Source organism: Neofelis nebulosa, chromosome 2, assembly GCF_028018385.1.
Source record: "Neofelis nebulosa isolate mNeoNeb1 chromosome 2, mNeoNeb1.pri, whole genome shotgun sequence".
NCBI lineage: Eukaryota > Metazoa > Chordata > Mammalia > Carnivora > Felidae > Neofelis > Neofelis nebulosa.
The window spans coordinates 35,595,342-35,617,038 of NC_080783.1; the positions used below are offsets into that span (position 1 = coordinate 35,595,342).

Here is a 21,697-nt window from a genome sequence, read left to right on the forward strand (position 1 = left end):
GTACTGGCATTTGGTGGGAAAGGAATACTAGGAAACTGAGGCAGTGCCTCACTATCCAGCAGGAGAGAACCCACCAGCAGCCAGCCCCTCTAACACAATGACACCAACCCCACCCCCAACCCCCAAACTCCTGGACATAATTACTCCTGGGACTTTCCGACAAAATCAACCTCAACTCACTTTTTAAGGCTTCCTGGTGTGTTCTAAATCAGCTCCCAGCGCAAAGCCCAAGTTTCTGGCTTTGTCAACACGCAGATAAGCCCTGTTCCCCAACTGGCCCACCTTTATCAACACGTTTTTACCATGACCAGTACGTCATCGCAGTAGTGACGCAGGTGGAGTCAGAAACAGGGTAGGTAGCCGGATCCCGGGTGTGGCTGAGTAACCAGCAGTAGGCTGGTGGCCTCAGCCACCTGAGGCTCAGAAGGACTCACCCTCTGAGAAACGGCTTGTTCCCTTTATGTAAAACTGGCCAGTGCTTTTGCCTTTGGGTCCCTGTTAGTGAATGCCCAGTTCTTCATTCTTCTTATCTTAGGGAAGGCGTAACTGTAAGACTGAACTTGCAACTTTTACACTGACTGCCCCAGAGGCTAAGAGACAGTACAGGCTGGGACTCCAGTCATCATTCCAAAGGTCAGTTTCTGGGTATGGTCATCTGCTAAAGGCTTCTAATCTTCCTGTGACACTCGTGCAGCATATGAATCAATTAGCAAACATTCCTGGCACTATACCCTGAGGCTTGCTCTCTCCCCTCCCCCTTCTAAAACCTGTTCCTGGTTTTAGGGGTGCCTGGGTGGCTCAGTCAGTTAAATGCCAGACTCTTGATTTCGGCTCAGGTCATGATCTCCCAGTTTCTGAGATCGAGTCCCACGTCTGGCTCTGGGCTGATGGCATGGAGCCTGCTTGGGATTCTCTCTCTCTGTGTCAAAATAAATAAACAAACTTAAAAAAATAAATAAAACCTGTTCTTGGTTCCAGACCTAACTGGAAGCATCTGTTGGCTAATTCTGCACTAAATGAATAATGTGCTACCATGTCCACATGTATATACATTTTACGAGGGGTCATGCTCTTGCTCAGAGGAATGAAGTTCTCATGGTGAACATTCAGTCTTTACCAGTGAAAAGCCAATGTGAGGCGTATGAGGGTGGGGATAACCATGGGTGGGGGGCTGGAGGGCAGAATGGGCAAGGCTTTCTTAACTGTTACATCTGTTTTGCCTGCAGGCAAGTTAATCCTATATACGATACCTATGTTTGCTGGTTTGATTTTTAAAAACCCAGCCTGGGGGCGCCTGGGTGGCGCAGTCGGTTGAGCGTCCGACTTCAGCCAGGTCACGATCTCGCGGTCCGTGAGTTCGAGCCCCGCGTCAGGCTCTGGGCCGATGGCTTGGAGCCTGGGGCCTGTTTTCGATTCTGTGTCTCCCTCTCTCTCTGCCCCTCCCCCGTTCATGCTCTGTCTCTCTCTGTCCCAAAAAAAAAAATAAATAAATAAAAATAAAAATAAAAATAAAAATAAAAATAAAAACCCAGCCTGTAAGTTCAACATGTTGTCAGAAAGGTGCTGTTTCTCTTTAGGGTCAGGCCTGTCTTGGTCCCCACCATGTCAGTAACCACCCACAGGCAAAGTCACCAGGGAGCCCCACCCCCACCCCCAGCTGGCCCTTTGGCAGAGTGGCAGAGGCATGTGCATGAATTATGGTGCTTTTTACAACGTGCATAGCATCTTGGGCCCTTAACTGATTGCAGAGAGGAAACTGCCTATTTTCTGCTATTCAGCTTCTTCCTTATCTTCTTATGCTAGAAAACAAATAATTACAATTTACCAAATTTGAAACTCAATTCTGCCTCTTACTAGTTTTGGGATTTGGGCAGATTACTCCACGTCTCTATGCCTCTGTTTCCTCACCGGTAAAATGAGGATAATAATAATAAGTACCTCACTGGGTGGCAATGAGGATGAAACGAGTTCATATTTGTAAAAGTGATTAAAACAGTGCTTGGCACACACAAAATAAATAGAAATAGAGAAATAATCTCACTAGATTCCTCCATAGCCTGTGTGGTTGCTTTCCTATAATCCTCATTCTACAGATGAGAAACTAAGCCTTAAGAGGTCACGGTCATGCATCAAGCCAGCGAGGGAGCTGGCCCTTGAAACACAACCTTCCAAAGACAAATTGCCCTTATATGTCCACTTTCCCTAACCTCCATCTCGGACACTGCCACCTTACAGGATGGGGGCAGCTCTGGAGGGGAGTGGGTGGCAGGCTAAGGCCCAAATGCAGCATTACTACGAAGGACGCAAACTCTCAGGGCTATGTCCACAGGGTCATTTGTTTTTCGTGTTGTTTTTCACGAATACCTGTTCCCCTAGGATGGATTGGAAACTCATGCCAGGTCACAGTTTCTGGCCGTGGGGATAGCCAGATGTGATCAGTGCTCTGGTGACCAAATTCATAGCTAAGGTACTTGTCTTCAGAGGACAATAAACAATTACAATATAGAAAGAGCAAAGTTCAAATAAAGCCTTACAGCTAATTAGAGAACAACTTAAAAATTACTAAATCTCCTTTTATACATTCTGATTTCAGGTTAATTGTATTAAGATGGATAAAAAAGAGAGAATTAATATGATTTTAATGCCCTTGGGTTTATTCTAATGCAATCACACATAATAAAAACTCATTTTGACCATTTTATGATATGCTAAAAATTCTACAGGTCATATTTACTATCTTAGTAAATTTTCTTTCAATTTCTAACTGTAATAAAAAATAAAAATCTGTCACCTGAAATATGCTGTAATGGGAAAATTAGTAAAGTCCTTTAAAGCATTTCAAATGTACAAGATTAATAGATTTAATGAATTACAAAAAGAATCCCTTCCCTCTAACAAGCCTATCTCTGATAAATTACACTTCTTTCTCTTTTCCAAAATACTTAGGAGAATGCGTTTGATAAGTAAATGTTCAGGAAAGACGTGGAAAAAAGAGGAATAAATGTCCTCTCATTCTGTTTTTCCCTTCTTGGTTGCAGTGAATCTTTACTAATTCATTCCCTAGTTTTCAACACCTAGGACTGGGTTATCACTTTAAACGCCACCATTAAACCCAGCTTTGTCAAATGTTGTTCTAGTCATGTCACTTTACACACACTCCAATTCACTCCTAATCCTCCTCTCCTCGTATTACCAAACCTGCAATGTGTTGGTCATTCTCAGAGCCAAGGTCCCATCATGAGCACTGAAGCCCTCCACATCTTCCCATATCGAACCCCATATATCCCAACTCTTTAACCAGGTGACTTCCCCAATGTCTGTTACTTATTTTACCACTTCTTCATGCAGAGTCTTGTATTTGGGGTAACCAGGGCACCAGACTGGCCTGCTAGTTCCCCTCTATCAAAACCTATATACACTCTGTCCAAAAGAGAAGACTGAAATTGTACCCTTTCTATGGAATATGAGAAAACAAAAAATAGTTGCTTTTCAACCCAATGCTAAATACACTGAACCACTACCCTTACCATTTATATATCCCTGTTAACTCTACCCATAGATACACATTTTTTTTTTTTTTTGGCTGTGGACAGTAAGGGCTCTTTGTAACCCTTTCCCATGGCCTGCCTGCTTACTCCTTTAGTTTACAGCATGAAGCTGTAAGAGGGGAGCAGACAGACACTGCACCATCTCTCCCTGCACTGAGCTCTAGCCTGCCCTGCAGCTCAACTCACACTGGGGGAAGTTGGGAAAGCACCAAATGCTTACAATGGTCTACAGGCCTCAGCAATATGTAGCTTAATCTCTTCCAAATCATTTTTATAAAGATTGAATCAAAACTGGTTTTTTGTACAGTAGTTCAAATATTGTACAGGCCTCTCAAATAAATATAATACATTATTTCCCTTTGGAAGACTTTCTGTTAGTCATCCAATTTACCTTAAAGCAATTTTCAGGTATAAATGTATTAGGTTTTGATCACTTGTTTGATGAAAAAGATCCATCTCTCACAGCCTTGATTCCACTTATACCCATTCTTGGCAGACTGATAGAGACAAGCAATTAGAGTTGTTTGATTTTTTACTAATGCTAAAAATTTCATCATCCAGCCTCAGAACATATCCTTTGAGTGAGTTCCCCATGGGCTGGACACTGCATGTAGAGGGGCATCCACACGTGTGTGTGATATGGGAAATGGTACTCGATGCCTATTCTTGAGGAGTGCATGTTATGGGGCGTCGGTTCTCTTGGTCAGAATCAAGAGAACTAAGAATGCCAGTAATGGAATCTTAAATCATTCTGAAATGACTAATCATGTTTATTAAAGGGGCTTCTAGAGGGGAAGACAGCTTTAATTTAGGTGGGTATATTAGAGCTCCTGAGGCGAGGTGCTCTTTGGTACTACTTTAAGGAAGTAGTGGCAATTAATGGGAATAGCCTTTTAGGTAAGAAGAAAAGCAAAACTGAAACCTCTCCGGCAGAAACAAGTAAGTCACATGTGAGGCCAGAAAGAAAGCCTACCTCCATAGTGCAGAGAAGTCAATTGATAAATATTTATTGGGGGCCCACTATGTATCTTGGCTAGATGCAATGTGTTCAGCTTATTGTAATGCAGTATAATTTTAAGATTGGCTCTGAAGAGAGATAAGACTAGCAGGCAGTAAGCGATTAGATGACAACAGAAAGCAATACGTGAAAGGTGTTATATGGTGTGGTTTCAACTGTATGCTTGTTGTGTTCATAATGCTGCAAAGAGATAATGTCCTTGTTTTGTTTTCCTTTTAGCAAATGGGAGAGTTCCTTCTCATCCCCATCCCACCCCAATTCTCTGACCCATTCCTCTGTCATTTTGGTTATGGGTTCTGAAACTAGACCCAATTTTCTCTATTATTTTTGAAATGCTGAATTGAAACTTGACTTTAAAAAAAAATTATTTCAACTTGAAGCAAATTAATTCTTTGTCCTTTTAGTTTTGCAAAAATATACTCTTTAATCTGACTAATATTAAATATACACTCCAAAACAAATAAAAGCTATGTAGCTGAGTTTCATTTCGCTCCAGGAAAGCAACTCATAAATTACATTGAATATTTCATTTGGTTTTATTTTTACCTGGTTTTGCATCCTGGGAGATAACCAACTTAACCAAACTCAGTCTTGAAAAAGAGATAACCAGATGCTGAAAAGACACTCTTGTTTGTTTTACTAAGTGGTTCTTTTAAAAATATGAGTAAGTATTAAAGAGAGAAAATGTCTTTGGAAATTAATCTACTTAAAAAAAAATCTATTTCTGAATGGCTGCCAGCCAGATTTCAGTTGGTTTCATTTTTCATTTCAAGCTTTCTAACAATATATGACTAGACAGAATGAGACCACTCTAGATATCTCATGGAAAACATAGGGTAAGGACTGAGGAAAGACTACAAAGACTAAATAATGCTTAGAGTTTTAGTTTAAGTTTTTAAAAATCCTGAAGCTACGCTGCATTATGGGAAGAAAATAAATTTAGCTGTGACAAAGCATTCTCCTTCAAACCTTTGAACAATCAATCAGCTTCTTGCTTTACAAAGGCTTCCCATATCTGATAACGCTGCCATGCCTTTAGCAAGAGCTATCATATGGGGAGCTCATTCATTCATTCAACAAATGCTTAGTGAGCACCTTCTTTTGCCAGGCACTGTCCTAGGTGCTGAGGAATACAACAGCAAACAAAATAGACTCCTCAAGCACCAGGCTGGATTTTATCTCTTTATGTCTATTTCACCAAGTCCTCACAATGCTCCTGCAAAGTAAGTATCATTATCTTCATTTCATAGATGGGGGAAGTAGGCATACAGAAGTTAAGGCCTAGGTCCCAGAACCAGTCAATAGCAAGGCAGGAACTCAAAACCTCTGAAACTGATTCCCAAGTTTGTGCTTATTCTATTAGACTACTGTCATTATTTTGGTTCAATGCAAATAAAGGAAAACAATTTAAAAACTATATTTAATGGGTTCACTCCACTTGGGAAATCTTTGTATTCACAAGAATTAGAATCAGAAATGTAAAGCTGGCTTGGCAAAAAAAGTCAAATGGGACAAAAAAGTTATCAATGGGAAGAACAATGTTTTGTCTGTGTTTTAACTTTTGTTCTCCCCTTCTCAGGGAGGACAAATCTTAAGAGTAGTGTGTCTCCTGTCACAGAATTTGTTCAAGCAGAGGCTGGTTGACTACTTAGTGGGATGCCGGAGAGGGGATTCACTTATAATTCAGGAAAATAGGGGACCTCTGAGTCCCTTGATTCTCCCCCTGGAGAATCTCTCCAGGATTCCAAAAGGGGAGACAAACTAGTTTTGTAATCTTTCCTCAGTCTTTCCTCTAAGTTTCCCATGAAGCATCTAGAATGGTTTCATTCTGTCTTAGTCACGTATTGTCTGAAAGGTTGAAATGAACACTGAAACCAAGTTAGGTCTAGCTGACACTTGCTAGGCATGCTCCCAGAAGTGATAGCTTCCCTTTGGGCTCTTTGTGCCCGGGAGTCTAAAATGGTCACGGAAAAGGCCTGCTTGCAGACAAGACTGGAAATGCTTCCAAATATATGGCTCTGTTGGAAAATAATATATGACTTACCATTAAGGCAAAATCTAAAGAAAATTGTCACCAGAAAGGCATGAATACCTTCTGCGTAACTTAGTTTTTTTGTTTGATTTGGTTCATAACTCAACCTGACTCCCATGGAATGCATCTCCAGGTCTCAACTTACTCACAGTCCTGCAAGCTGGAACAGCTTCAACACTCACCATCCATCCCTCACTACTTATTTCACAAAGAAAGGTCTAGTAATTGTCCATGTTTCCAGAATCTGCAGTTATAAGGGATTCAGAGTTCTCCTGTCTTCCTAACCTGTAAATGAACCTCCTTTCCAATATCTTCAATAAGTGGCCATCCAACATCTTCTCAAACAAATTCCCTGATGGAGATTCAATGCCTCTTAACATAGCTTCTTCTGCATGAGGCTAGTTGTGAGTAAATTCTTAGGTAAAACTGAGTCAATCACCTTCCTATAACTTCCCATGCAATGCTTTCCTAGTCATGCTTTCAGTTAACCCATAAATCTAACTACTCTTCCCCAAGTGTCACATTTGTCCTAAGTATGCTTTCTCTATACTAGTACACAATCATTCACAGAATCACAAGATGTTAGACTTGGAAAGGACTTCATAAATCTCTAAACTATTTTATGGACAAAACATTTTGTATTGTCAGACCTTTAGAACTTTGAGAGTACACTCATTCTTCATGTGACATAGCGTTGAGTATTCTCACTCGGATATATATGATATCTATACCATATATATTGTTATGTTATATCTATCAGGTACCAAAATATTATATACCAGTATGTATATATATTGATTCTATGGTTTTATTATTATTTTTTTTTAATTTTTTTAATGTTTATTTATTTTTGAGACAGAGAGAGACAGAGCATGAGCAGGGGAGGGGGAGAGAGAGAGAGGGAGGCACAGAATCCGAGGCAGGCTCCAGGCTCTGAGCCATCAGTACAGAGCCTGATGTGGGGCTCGAACTCATCAACTACAAGATCATGACCTGAGCTGAAGTCGGATCCTCAACCGACTGAGTCACCCAGGTGCCCCTATTATTTTTTTAATGCAACCTAAGATTGCATTTTATTGAAATCACATCACACTGTACATTGGTCATAATGAGCCTATATTAATGAAACCCCTAAGACATGCTCATTCAATCAATTAGTAAGTCTCATTTCCTCAGTCCTTACTTTTACAGATGATTTTTTTGGAACTTAAGTGCATGAGGTTATATTTACTTCAAATTAATTTTATCTTATCAATTCAGCCAATTTTACAGTCTACTAGAATTTTTTTGGACACCAAATCTACACCTTGCCACTTCAGCTATACATTTCACTTTGGTCATTAACAAGCTTGAAGGATATCATTGATAAAACTATGCCATTAAGTAAACAGTCTGGGATTGAATCTCAGTGCTGACACCTAAGAAATGTGTGACCTTGAGGAAGTTACTTAAACTCTCTGTGCTGCAGATTACTCATTTATAAAGTGGAGATAAGGGGGAACCTGGGTGGCTCAGTCAGTTAAGCATCTGACTCTTCATTTCAGCTCAGGTCATGATCTCGTGGTTCATTGAGTTCAAGCCCCACATTGGGCTCTGTGCTAACAGTGCAGAGCCTGCTTGGGATTCTCTCTCCCTCTCTCTCTGCTCCTCCCCCACCTGGGCTCCCTCTCTCTCAAAATAAATAAATAAACTTTAAAAAATATATAAAGTGGTGATAAAAGTATTGACTGCATTGGATTATTGTAAGGATTAAATAAACTGATGCATGCAGAGTAACTGAACAGTATTTCACACCTAAGAATCTAATAGGTGTCTGTTATTTTTTTAAATACTTTATTTTTTATTTTTAATATAATTTATTGTTAAATTGGCTTCCATACAACACCCAGTGCTCATCCCAACAAGTGCCCTCCTCAATGCCCATCATCCACTTTCCCCCTCCCCACCCCCCCATCAACCTTCAGTTTGTTTTCTGTTTTTAAGAGGTGTCCTTTATTTCTATTATTTTTATCAAATTCATCATCATTGAAGTCATTGCTAAAGAAAAATCTAGAATAAAACGGACATAAAGGTCTATAGATCCCTCTCTGTGATAACATGGACCTATTCTTTAGCACTCTTTGGATTTGGTTATGCAAGCCTACTTGTGAATTCATTTAAGTACTGTTATTCCATTTATATTTCTCTATTAAATCCACAATGAAATCTTGAGATATTGTGAAAACTGGCTGGATCATATTTCTATATTACCATAACTACCACATTTTCTTCATCTTGCATTCCGATTACTTTATTGACCAGGAGTATCATTTAGTCCCCCTGGACTTCTTGCTGGTGACTAATAATTATCACTTTCTTTTCTGAATATTCTAAAAAATTTCAGAATAAATTCTAAAATTTTGCTGAGATGTTACATTTTCTCTTTTTGCTAATCTCTAGGCATTTGGGGCTTTATCTGTTTGCTGACATTCCCTGAAGATGGCTGGCTGGAGTGGGAGAGTCACAGATGTGATGTTCTCAGTCCCATAGCTGCAATCTGGGCCAGGAGACCCCAATCCGTGAGGAAGGGCTTAGGATCTGGTATAATGCTACGGTGGGCCTCAATTCCCTCATCCACATTTTGTTCTACCCTTATCAGGTGGGAAATCATGATCCTTGATTAAAAGCCAAGAATAAGAAGAGATGTACAGTCCTTTGTTTTGCCCATCAGAGGTCCTGTACTTTTCTTGTTCTTTTTTCTCCAAAAGTAAAACAAAATTCTATGGTAAAAAGTACAACTAAAAATAATATTCCACTCTTGACAGAAATTGTAACCATGTCATTATCAAAAATGAGAATAACACACTTGACATCATGAGCATTCCAGTGTTCTATGTCTACTTTACTTTATGACTTTAATTTTTTGTAGGATTGTTCCTTGTGAGCTTTTTTAAGTCTCTTTTGTTGTTTTAGTTTTTTTTTTTTTTTTTAACATAATTCAGCTCACTCTGGACTTTAGGCTTCTTGACACCAATCTAATGGGATTATCTCTCTCTTTGGTATTTGTTCTTGGTTATTTGCCTGTCCTTGCATTCTTCTTTAAATAATCTTTTATATTGAGTTAATCTGAGCATGCCCTTTGCAGCCATAGCCATCTCTCTTCCTCATTGTTTTTGAACATTCAAACCTCTAGTTGCAAATGTTCAAAACATTGTAGACTATTAGACTTGACAAATGTGTGTGTGTGTGTGTGTGTGTGTGTGTGTGTGTGTGCGTGCTCGTGCATTAGCTTTGATAATTTGGGAAAATACTCATGATTATAAGAATTTCATTACTGTTTATTGCTTAACTCATTATATATACAATAAAATGTGTGTGTGTGTGTGTGTCAGAGAGAGAGAGAGAGAGAGAGAGATTTATTGGGTATCAACTATGTACCATGTTCTGTCCTATTTACTAGGATATAAAGATAAACATGATAGATACACTCCTGCCCTCTTGAAGCCTGAAGTTTTGCAACAAATAGAAGTGACTGGGGGCGCCTGGGTGGCTCAGTCGGTTGAGCTTCTGACTTCAGTTCGGGTCATGATCTCACAGTCTGTGAGTTCGAGCCCCGCGTCAGGCCCTGTGCTGACAGCTCAGAGCCCGGACCCTGTTTCAGATTCTGTGTCTCCCTCTCTCTCTGACCCTCCCCCGTTCATGCTCTGTCCCTCTCTGTCTCAAAAAAAAAAAAAAAAAAAGAAGTGACTGAAAAGGCAATCCTGATCTAGCATGACACTGAGAGCACATAGCAAGAGCCCCAATTTCATTTGAAGAATTGAGTTTCTCATCCCTTTAGTCTAGAGTTTCAGGCCATTTCTTCGCTGAAATGTGAAATTTCCCTCCTAAAATCTGTGGTACACATCTGGCTATATCCATCACCTGGTCCTTGGTTATCACAAAAGCTAAAATGACATGGTCACAATTTTCCAAATGTTGAGCACACAGTAGACACTCAAATATTATTGAATAAATGAATAAAGTTTCCTTCTACTTCTATTTTACCAACCAATCTCTTGGTGAAAATCAGATCCAAAATATCAGTTCTTTTCACTTCCTTTACCCTCTTAGAGAAGAAAATGAGGTACATTGGTATCTGAAACCCTGTTTTGCTTTAACCACAAATAAGACTTCTATTTTTTTAAGTTTATTTATTTTGAGAGAGGGGTGGGGGGACAGAGAGAGAGAGGGAAAGCACAAGCAGGGGAGGGGCAAAAGAGAGAGAGAGAGAGAGAGAGAGACAGAGAGACAGAGAGACAGAGAGAGAGAGAGAAAGAGAGACAGAGAATCCCAAGCAGGTTCCACACTGTCAGCATGGAGTCCAATGTGGGGCTCAAACTCACGAACCGTGAGATCATGACCTGAGCTGAAACCAAGAGTCAGACGTTTAACTGACTAAGCCACCCAGGTGCCCCTAAACATGACTAAGACTTCTAGCAGATACCCAAATAGTTTAAATTTTTTGTCACTCCTATTTACTATTTTTGTGCTACTTTTGTATGCTGTATCAGAAGTAAATTACACCCATGCTTATAGGGCTGAGTGGTTTCAGTTCATTCATTCAGTGAAAACGATTTACTGAGTGCATACTACATGCAAGAAACTGTTGTGGACACTATTTTTTCCTTCCTCCTTTTAACTTCGCCAAGTGTGTCCTCTCTTGGATTTTTAGATACCCACCTTTCTGTCTGTCCTAAAACATCTGGATTCCTGCTCCATAGGAACAACTCATTTTCCTTGTTTCGTCTCTGTCAAAAACTGCCGTTTACAAACTTTTTCTTAAGTGCAGATTAATTAAAGCAGGTTTCTCAATCTTTTGATGAGGAAAACATTATTATTTTCTTGTGATGCTATTGAAATATCAAATTAAGTAATTTTTAAAAAGCAGAGCTACGAGAGAAAGCACTACATTGTTTATGAACTGCATCTATAACCACCTGCCATTAAGAATCATTGATCTTAATGATGGGAATAACTAACATGCTAACAGAATATAGTCAAATCTCTAGTATAATATAGTTGGTCATTAACATGACCAGTAACTTTTAGGGTTTGAACTTTAATTTATATATCCGTATACCCCACATGCAGCCTAAAAATTAGAATTCACTTTCAACACTCAGGCATGTAAATATGAACATTATTTTCTTAATTTCTTTGATCTACTTTTTACAAAGTAATTTAAGCAATTTGTAATCAAAATGCAAAAACTGTGTTCCCCGTAAATGCCAATTTATTTTCCATATGAAATAAAGATATATTCTTATCTTCCTGAAAAGTATACATTTTTTCATCAAGGTTTCTATACCAAATATTTGAATCAGGTCATTTTCACTGGCTGTGAATTGAGCTCAGAGTAACTTGTCAGTAAAGGAACAACAAATCCATTTGTCTTTGGTGTTTTCTTGGTGTGTTGCTAATAAACTGCTCTGTCTACATGAGGTCATGGCCACCTGACCTGGAAATGGGCTCTGCTGAGTCAGGAGGTCAGAGATCATCATGGATTGCTAAGTAAGCAATAATGCATAAAAATAATGGGAGACAGAGGGGAAAAGACCCTAATGCTAATTAGCCCATAAGCTAGGCCAAATACAGTTTTGTCCAAAGATAAAAGGAATTTGGCATCGGGCCAGAAAACTTTCAATTAAAAGCAGAAAATAAAAATCATTTGTAGTGAGTTTACTTAGAGTACTGATGTTTTATCGCAGTAGGTGTATCATTTCAATAATATTGATCAAGACTTTGCAATAGGCTTAGGAACTAACTTTGAAAAATTTTAAGTCTGTTTTGAAGTTTGAGTTATTCACAATTACAGGAAATATAGAGGAAATTTTAGGAAAAAGTAATTATACCAATAGAAATTCTTAGTAAATGACTACTTTAGATTATTACATATACAAATGAAATATCTAAACATGTTTAATTTACTAGCAAGAAGTATCTGAGATATACTAAGATTCTGGTTCCTATGATAATTAGTGCTAGGAATGTAGGAGAAAGCAACCTCCAAAGTATATAAGCACAAATACAATCTGGTAGTTTGACATGGATTCCTTCACCAGGAAGTTAACCTAACAGACACCATGTGTGAGTTACTACAATGGTTTACATTTGCCATTAACAATTTTACAACGGGGATGTTAGTGGTTCTCTTTTTTCCTTTTATTTTCATATCAAATATTTCACACAGTTATATATGGTATCATATCTATTACCAACTCAACATGGATAATCAGTAAAAATTGCAGATCTTTTTCTTATTTGTAACTACTATTCTCACCCAGTAGTTTTTTTTTTTAATTACCTTCACTTGAAATTCTTAGTATAGCAAAAAGTTTCATTAACTCCCAAAAATAGATGGACATAAGAATAAGAGAGTAGACATACACAGACTTTGTTATTTTCTCAGGCTTATGAGGCTCTTTTCATTTGTATCAATCAGTGTAAGATGAAGAGAGTATCCTTCAGAAAATAAACCCTTGGGTCAAGAACAAAAATATCAACATAAGAACAGGTATGAATCTATTGACTATTAATGTATATAAGTGAATGGAATGAAATAATCAATCCATGTTCAAGAAATTAAGTCCATGGAAATGCTCCCAACTTGTCATTTGTAAACTTTGATTGTGGATTTATGGTTTCTGGATAGCTAATGAGTTGCATTAGAATCCCAGTATGTTCATGTTTGAAGAGAACTTTGTAACATCTCAGTGAAATTTCTCTTTTTATAAATTTGGAAACTGAGACCCTAAGTGTATAAGGAACTTGTCAAAAGTCACACAACTAGAAAGTGGCAGGGCCAGGACTTGAATATAGGTTTTCTGTTCTTTATATATTCAAGAACATTTTATCAAAAACTTGCTATATACATGGACTTGTACCAAGTACCTAGGGAGAAAAACAGTGAGTGGAATACAAACTCTGGCCTCAGAGAACTTTGATTCTGATGAGGGTTACCAGACAAATAAACAAGACACAAGTCAACACATGCTATTATAGAGGATATACAAGGTTTTATTAGAGCACTTTGACTTGGGGGGCAAATAAGATCAGGAGGGTCAAGGAAACCTTCAAGATGGATGTTAGATCTAAGTTGGGCCCTGAATTATCCAAATGAATGGGGTGCAGTGAGGAGGGAACAAAAGGGAAGAACGTGATCTCAGCAGAGGGATTAAAATACACCAAAACCCAGATGCAAAAGACATTCAGGCCTGACAGGGTGTTCAGTATCCCTAGAACCAAATGAAGAGAAAAAAGATGAATCTAGAGAAAAAGAGGTCTGTGAATCAGGTTATGGAGCCTCAACTTTATCTTGAGGGTAGCAAGTAGTCCCTGAAGGGTCACAAGCATGGGAGTGAAATGGCCAGGTGTACATTTCAGAAAGAATGCTAGGGTAGTGTGGGGATCAGACTGGTGTGGAGGGCAAGAGAAGTCTATGAGCCCCTGATATTGGAAAGGGGATGTCCTGATCCTTAGAAATAAATGCCCCAATAATAAAGGTTGATATATCATTCTTTTTTTTAAAAGTTTATTTTGAGAGAGACAGAGAGAGACAGAGAGAGAGTAGGGGAGGGGCAGAGAGGCAGAGAGATAGACAGGGAGAGAGAGAGGATCCCAAGCAGGCTCTGCACCACAAGTACTGAGCCTGACGCAGGGCTCAAACTCATGAACCGTGAGATCATGACCTGAGCTGAAACCAAGAGTCAGATGCTGAACTGACTGAGCCACCCAGGTGTCCCTGATCCATCATTCTTATTAAAACTTTGTTAGTGCACTGTAGAGTCTGAGCATCTCTGAGCTCACAGAAAAAGTCCAATTTATGGACCTTGAAGACTAAAAACCAAGGTTTAAAATATGGCCTCAACCAAAAGGTCCTGCATAGGCAACAGGTTAGCAGCAGTCCCAGTCAAGAGTCACACTGCTATTGCAGCCAAACCAGTACAGATGCCACCGTCCCTGGGTCCCTGAGCACCTAGCTATAAATGGGGCTAATTATATCTACTTATCTACTCCATAATGATATTGTGAGGACACTCCCTCTTCCTCAGCAGGAAATGAGAGTAGTAATATCTATTTCATAGCAATGGTGTGAGTTAAAAGTAACATATGTAAACACACAGAGTTTTTACACAGGGTATTAAGAATACAATACTGTTAGTTTCTTTTCTTGTAATAACGCAAAAGCTGTTCTCTGTGAAAATAATTGACTCGACAAAGATAGAGAAAAACTTGTGGACTTCACTTCATTTACACTAGGCTCTACCCAACTCACTTAATGAAGCAAGTCAGTGAATGTTACATTGTGAAGATTCTCATTTCAGCAGGGATTTTCTTAGTTGTTAAAAAAGTAAGAACACACACACACACACACACACACACACACACACACACACACTTTCTTAAAGTTAAAAAAAAGAAAACAATACACCCGAGTTCATCCTTCCCAGCCCAGCCAGGCTCTAACTTGGAATGCCTCTTTCTGGAATGGAAGTCCCACATGGCACTCCCCCTCCCTTACTGGGGTGCTTGGTAGCTGGCCCTTCTCTCCTCTCTACCACTGCTGGGAATTTCCTCCTCTACCTCTTCACAGACCCCACCAAAGCTTCAGGTATTACTTCAGACAGGGCAGAAGAGAGGGAAGACACAGGAAGAGAACAGCTTTGAGGGAAGGACCTAAGAGCTGGTTGTACACAGAAGTTAGCAAATGGAATTTCCCACAATTGAAATATACAATCAATATTATCATGGATCTGAGGAGAAATCTACAAAATCCTTTTAAAGTGACAGGGCCAGCATAAAACTTGATTGTTGTCACTGACATAAAGAAAGAAATCTATCAGCAACATCAACATGGGAAAAGTACACTCAGAATGCAAACCTTGCTCATCTGAATACTGGCAAGGCCAGGATGTCCCTATGCTCCTGATGCTAAGTACTTCTCATGGATTATTTTATTTAATGCTTACAAGAAACCTGTGACATAGATCATTCTATCCTTCTCTTGAACAGGGAGGAAACTGGTGTACTAGTTTGTTATTGCTGCTATAATAAACTAGCACAAATTTAGGGGCTTTAAGGAACACAAATTTATTTATTATCTTTACAGTTCTGTAGGTCAGAAATCCAACATGGATCTCACTGGGCTAAAATCAAGGTGTCACCAGGCTGCATTCCTCTCTGGAAGTTCCAGAGGAGGATCTGCTTCCTCACCTTTTCCAGATTCTATGGCTCATCTCCATGGTTTAGCTCCTGTACCCCTTCATCTTCAAAGCCAGCATTGTGGCATCTCTCTGATTGTTCTTCCACTGTCACAATTCCCCCCCACGCTCTGACTTCAGCCATAATATCTGATTCTTTCACGCCTCAAGAGCCAGTTTTCACCCTCTTGGGGGTAATGTAGCACCTGTTGAGAATGCACAATCTATTCAACTGGGAGTATTAATACTGAGCTAGAACTGCTGTTTATCTTCCACCCAAAGCTCCTTGGCTTTCCTTCCTCTGCTGTGTCAGCAGCCATGTAGTTTGAATGGAATGGATTCAAGGCTTAAGCACCGAGCACAGAAAAATTTGTGCAGGGCAAGTGCATACTGAAAACTCAACACATGAGAGTTTTCATTATTATTATATTATTATTTCTACAAGAGACGATAGAAATGTTAAATGTGTACATCAAATAAATAATCAGCTGAGAAACATATTTTGAATGCAATTTTTAACATCCCCATATACTTAAATTAATCCAATACTTAGGTAAAGCTATATATTTATTTTTTTGTTCCTGGTTAAAATAATGGATGTCCCTGATCTAATTCTGCCTTGGTTTTTATTACTTTTCTCAATAACAAAAGCCAGGAACAAAATCAGATTTTGCTTCTAGCAGTTTAAATAGATAAAATCAGTGTGACTGTCAAAATCCAGGTTGGTCTTATCAGGCTGAGATGAAAACCAGGTTTACATTTGAAAAAGATGAATGTGGACACTAACAGGAAAAAGCGCCTGGCTAATCGAGTAAACAAATACGACTTGCAAGTCCCAGATGGAGTATGTATAGCATTGTAATCAGCAAAATGTCTTTTTATGGTTATTTTCCTAGAACATTCGTAAAGTGATGCAGATCTTACAATGGGGTAATACAATTTTTTTAAGTTAAAATTTTCATTTACTATCATTTAAAAAGTTTTATTTTTTTTTCATTACAGTCCTCAAATATATGTTACTGACTCTTTCATGGAAATGTAGCAATACCTTAAACTAATAGGATGACCTAGATCAAGGGGCAATAGAGCAGTGTGGTTTCTGTGTCCTGAAAAGAGAGTAACCGGGCAAAGCTGTGATCTTGGTTTTATGCCGAACCTAGTAAGTTTGGAAACTTCACTTAGATAATCTATTTATTAAATTTATTTTTCTGATAGAGAGAAAGAGCGCATGTAGGGCAGGGGTAGAGACAGAGAGGGAGACAGAGGATCCAAAGCAGGCTCTGCGCTGACAGCAGTGAGCCTGATGCAGGTCTTGAACTCATGAACTGTGAGATCATGACCTGAGCCCAAGTCGGATGCTCAACTGACTGAGCCACCCAGTTGCCCCTAGATAAACTATTTTAATTAGGTTGTACAGAAGCCAAAGAATATTCTCGGAGTTAAGTAAGTTTCAACTTCACTCCTAGTAGCAGGAGAGGTGTACCTTTATTACTGAATGCCAAGCCTGAGATCCACTAGGTTGCAATGCCGATATTACCCAGCAGACTGGGCTATTCTATGGCAGAGAAGATTCTCTCCTTCTTCACATCCTTGGGTATTTTCTACACCACTTAAGAGTCCCCTCACTGAATTCATGGTCAAAGCATGCTTCTCAGGCTGGCTCTATCTACAAAGCCAGGGGCAGGGCTGTTATCCCCATTATCCATTCTCTCCTTCTCTCTTTAGTACTAGAACTGTGAAGTCCTACCTGGGCACATGAGGACCCGGAGTATTTTCCAGCCTCCCTTGCAGCTCAGTCAGTATGCTCATGCAGCTTCGTTCTGGCCAGTTGGATGTGAATGGAAGGGAAATGCACAACTTCTTGGCTGTCCCCTTAAAACGAGAGATGCGGTTTCCTCTCCCTCTCGCCCCCTCTTGACAGCTAAAGGGTGACAATATCTTGAAATGGAAGCCATAAAGACAGGATGACAGAGCAACGAGATAAGAAGACTAGTCCCCTTCAGCGTAGAGCCTCTATGTCAGTCTGCATGCTGAGGAACACTTAAACAGGGACAAACTGATTTGTACATTTTGAAGCCACTGTTGTTTTGCTTTTACCACAGCAGAAAATCCTAACTAATATTTACTCAAAAATTTCCTTCACTGACCTTCCTAAAATTTCCAGGATTCACATTTTTGGATTAAGAAGATTTCTGTATCCTAAAGAACTATGTATTAATGTCCGAATACACCAAAGAAATCAAAATGCACAGGTAAGAAGCTGTAAATTAGCACTGAATTTGTTTCAAGCTGACTACTTGGGATACACACACAGAAATACACAGAAACCACCATATAATTCTTTTGTTTAGTTTCCACAACTAAATCAGGGTGTGAAAAACTGAAGAGGATACAGAGAGGCACCACCCAGAAGATTCAAAGTAAACAAAAAGAAGTATATGATGGCACTGGATTGACTTGCTCAGTTGTAAATCTAGTGGTCAACTTAATATTGCTGTATCACACAGAAGATGGTGATGAACTGTCTCTTCCACTATGGAAAGGAAACCATTTTAAACTGAAGCAAGAATGTATTGACAGTTTGGAGAAAAGTGCTATCCGAGCTTATGTTTAATCATTTGAATTAGTTATTGAGGGGAGGCTGTAAAGTCTTTCTCTGTAAGTATTTAAAAACTGGATAGATTTTAATTTTCCAGAATGTCATGTTAGAGTTTTGCCCTGTGAGTGCAGGCAGGAGGAGCGAGGATGGACTAGAATGGACCTTAACGAAGTCCCTCACTCCAAGATGGAGTGTGCTTTCAATGCATCTCTCTCCTTCTCCCTTCCTCTTTCTAGAATGACATTAAATTACCTTCTGCTTACAAACAATGAGAAGCAATAAGCTTTTGTTTCTCTTTGCTTTGTTTCCCAGACCACATGCCTTCACCTTTCATCACCACCACCATCATAGTGGGTCTTTCATCCCACTATGTGCTCCAAACTGCAAAATTTAATGTTAGGGAACCATATGCACATGCGTGTGCATGTGAGTGTGCGTGTGTGCGTGTATGGTGGGGAATAGGGAGGGAGAGCTAGGAAAAGAGTTTTACAATATATCCGGATAAGACTGACAGCCACGCCATTCTTTTCAACACACACACACACACACACACACACACACACACACACACACGCATTCTGTTCTAATGCAGGGTTGGGAAATCAGATCGAGAACTCTGGGGAAGGGCCATATAATGGCATCAGGTTCTAGGCCTCAGTCCAGATACATCTTAGGCCTTCAAACACTCAATTCAAAATCCTGTCAACAGGTTTTATGTGTTTTGCTTGTACTTTCAGTGAAAAGAGTGCTCCTTTTTAGGGAGATACATTTGAAACAAGAGAAAAATCTTATTTATTAAGAGGTGATAAAAGCCAAAAAAACAGTGGTGTATTTGTCAGGAGGGACCCCTATATTAGAGAAACACCGTGATCTCTCTGCACCTGTTACCTACTTTCCCTCCCCTGTGAAGAAGTGGCTTATCTCGTAAGTGCATTTAAAAGAATAAACTGAGCATATCCCACTCAACTCCCTCCCTCTCTCCCCTGTTAGGATCTTTCTGCCTGCATACAAAGAGGATGACTTCTTAGCTGCTCTTGGTCAAGCAGTAAAAGTTCTGGTCAAAGGCCCTGCCCGGGCTAGGAAGGAGGGAGGTAGAAACTGTGCTGTAATTGCCCACTTTGCCTGTGACTGGGTCTGCTTACTGCAGGGGTGAAGTATTAGCAAACCATCCTGGCCCTGATATAAAGCTACATTTTCCAGTGAGCATCTATCAGAAATAATGCAGACATTTTGATTTCCTCTTACCTGACTTCTCTCTCTCCATACTGCTTGACACACTTTAGGGGATTAGCAAATAGTTTTTGAATGAGAGAATAAATGGACCTGGGTGGGCCAGTTTGCCGACCTCCTAAAACCCCAAAGAAAGTTCTGAATTTGAGCCTCTATTTTTTTTTCTTTTGAGAGAGAGAGAGAGAGAGAGAGAGAGAGAGAGAGAGAGAATCTTAAGCAGGCTCCATGCCCAGTATGTAGCCCAATGTGGGGCTCGATCTCATGACAGTGAGATCATGACCTCAGCTGGAATTAAGAGTTGGATGCTTAACCGAATAAGCCACCCAGGCAACAATCTATATTTTTCGATCATTCACTCCATTAGTAAAAATGCTTGCACATGGACATCTAATATGTGTATACTATTTATTTGTAAACGTTAACCATGTACCTTTGTACTAATATATACTTTATAAAAATACTCTAAGATAGAAATTTGAAATGAGGTGAAAAAATGTAAATGTTAAGTTCCAGTACTTTCTTCCTGCACACCAGTGGATTATTTTGAGCAGTCCACTCTGTAGCCCACCGGTCTAGACTTGAAGTACTACACAAGTCTGGAGAAGAAGAATCTGGAGGTCTGGAGCAGTCCAGACAGATTCAGGCAGCACAGCAGGGACCCTGTTTCACACAGCCTTGCACTCCTCACCATGCGTAGTAAGGACAATTTCTATTTAATGGTGCATCCTCAGGAAGAATGTGTTGAACTGACTTGGAAGGAGAAAGTGGATGAATAGGATGTTTATTGATCTAGAAGGAAAAAGGGAACGATATTCCAAGTGAGACTTATCTTGGAACACTTTATTCCAAGACCAGACATCACAGAAATGGGATAGAGGTTGGCTTTCATCAGACACTGGCTTCAGAACCACATAATGTGAAGGAGCAGGAAATGAAGTTGGTTATTGGAAGAGAGAGAGAAGTGAGAAGGTGGCTCTGGGCCATGAAATCTAGGCAGATATATCAGCATCTGATTCCCTGTAAGAACAAAATATGGAACTTCTGGATGCTTTAAAGATCTTTTATGAAGATCAGACTGGGGTTAGGAGGCATATCAGATGGAACAATATTTGCATTTGGTTAGAGCAGCTCTGAAGAGTCTAGAATGAGACCATGAAAGTCTGGCTAGAGTGATGAAGGAGATAAGGGAAAAGAAAGTATGAAACAAATAGTCAATTAGAAAGAATATGATCAAACCTTCATAACCAATAAGATATGAAGGAAGAAAGAGAAGAAACCAAATATGTCTAGAGATGATCCCACCATTTGGAAAATGAACAATCTTACTTGATTTCTGGAAATTTTCCTCTATCTTGATTTGCTATGGTAAGTAATCCCAGTGTGAATTAAAATTTTTTTTAATGTTTATTTATTTTTGACAGAGACAGAATGTGAGTGGGTTAGGGGCAGAGAGAGAGGGAGACACAGAAGCAGAAGCAGGCTCCAGGCTCTGACCTGTCAGCACAGAGCCCGACGCAGGGCTCGAACTCACAAACCGTGAGATCACGACCTGAGCCAAAGTCGGACGCTCAACCGACTGAGCCACCCAGGCGCCCCTCCCAGTGTGAATTGATGTGTCTCTGTTCCTATTTAAATGCTTGAGGCTCACCCTGTAACCTCAAAGTAAAATGCTGAAACATGGAACACGGACTAAATTTTCATGAGTCCAAGGTACTACTTACTAAGTTTGCTGGAAGATGCAATTGAGAAATGGCACTTGGCCTTGAAGAAAAAGGAAACATCATGTTTGTGTGTATGTAGTTGACAACAACTGGTTTCCCACACACAACTGAACAATCCAGTCAACCACAAAGTGAAGACTAGTAATAAGTTCATGACCTTTTCAGCCACGTTTATTCCTATATGTGAACTCCACAGTATTCTAAGCTATGGAGTTTACTCTGGGGTAATTCAGACAGCTGAATAATAAAAAAGGATAGAGGATAGAACAGATAACAATGCTGGAAAGAAAAGAAACCAAGCTTTTTTGTCAAATAGCTATAATCCTGTGGA

At 39.6% G+C, this 21,697-nt stretch overlaps 1 protein-coding gene and 2 long non-coding RNA genes across 10 annotated transcripts in view; 2 read left to right on the forward strand and 1 right to left on the reverse strand.

The window, feature by feature from the left end:
• The window catches only part of SPATS2L (spermatogenesis associated serine rich 2 like), a 166,517-nt gene that overhangs the window by 94,066 nt on the left and 50,754 nt on the right, over positions 1-21,697 (reverse strand). The window contains exon 1 of one of the 8 annotated variants that reach the window (XM_058709920.1): positions 435-558. The exons of 6 other annotated variants lie outside the window; for them this stretch is intronic. The gene's annotated coding sequence lies outside the window, so the exon portion shown is untranslated. Of the gene's footprint in view, positions 1-180; positions 306-434; positions 559-21,697 lie in introns of those variants that run through there. One more of the 8 variants, XM_058709911.1, reaches the window with a different exon arrangement.
• Positions 4,336-9,240, forward strand: LOC131500668 (uncharacterized). Its single transcript, XR_009256416.1, has 3 exons — positions 4,336-4,487; positions 5,675-5,789; positions 9,038-9,240. It is a non-coding gene; the product is annotated as an uncharacterized LOC131500668 (long non-coding RNA).
• Positions 13,057-18,643, forward strand: LOC131500670 (uncharacterized). The gene is made up of 3 exons (XR_009256418.1): positions 13,057-13,130; positions 17,981-18,068; positions 18,168-18,643. It is a non-coding gene; the product is annotated as an uncharacterized LOC131500670 (long non-coding RNA).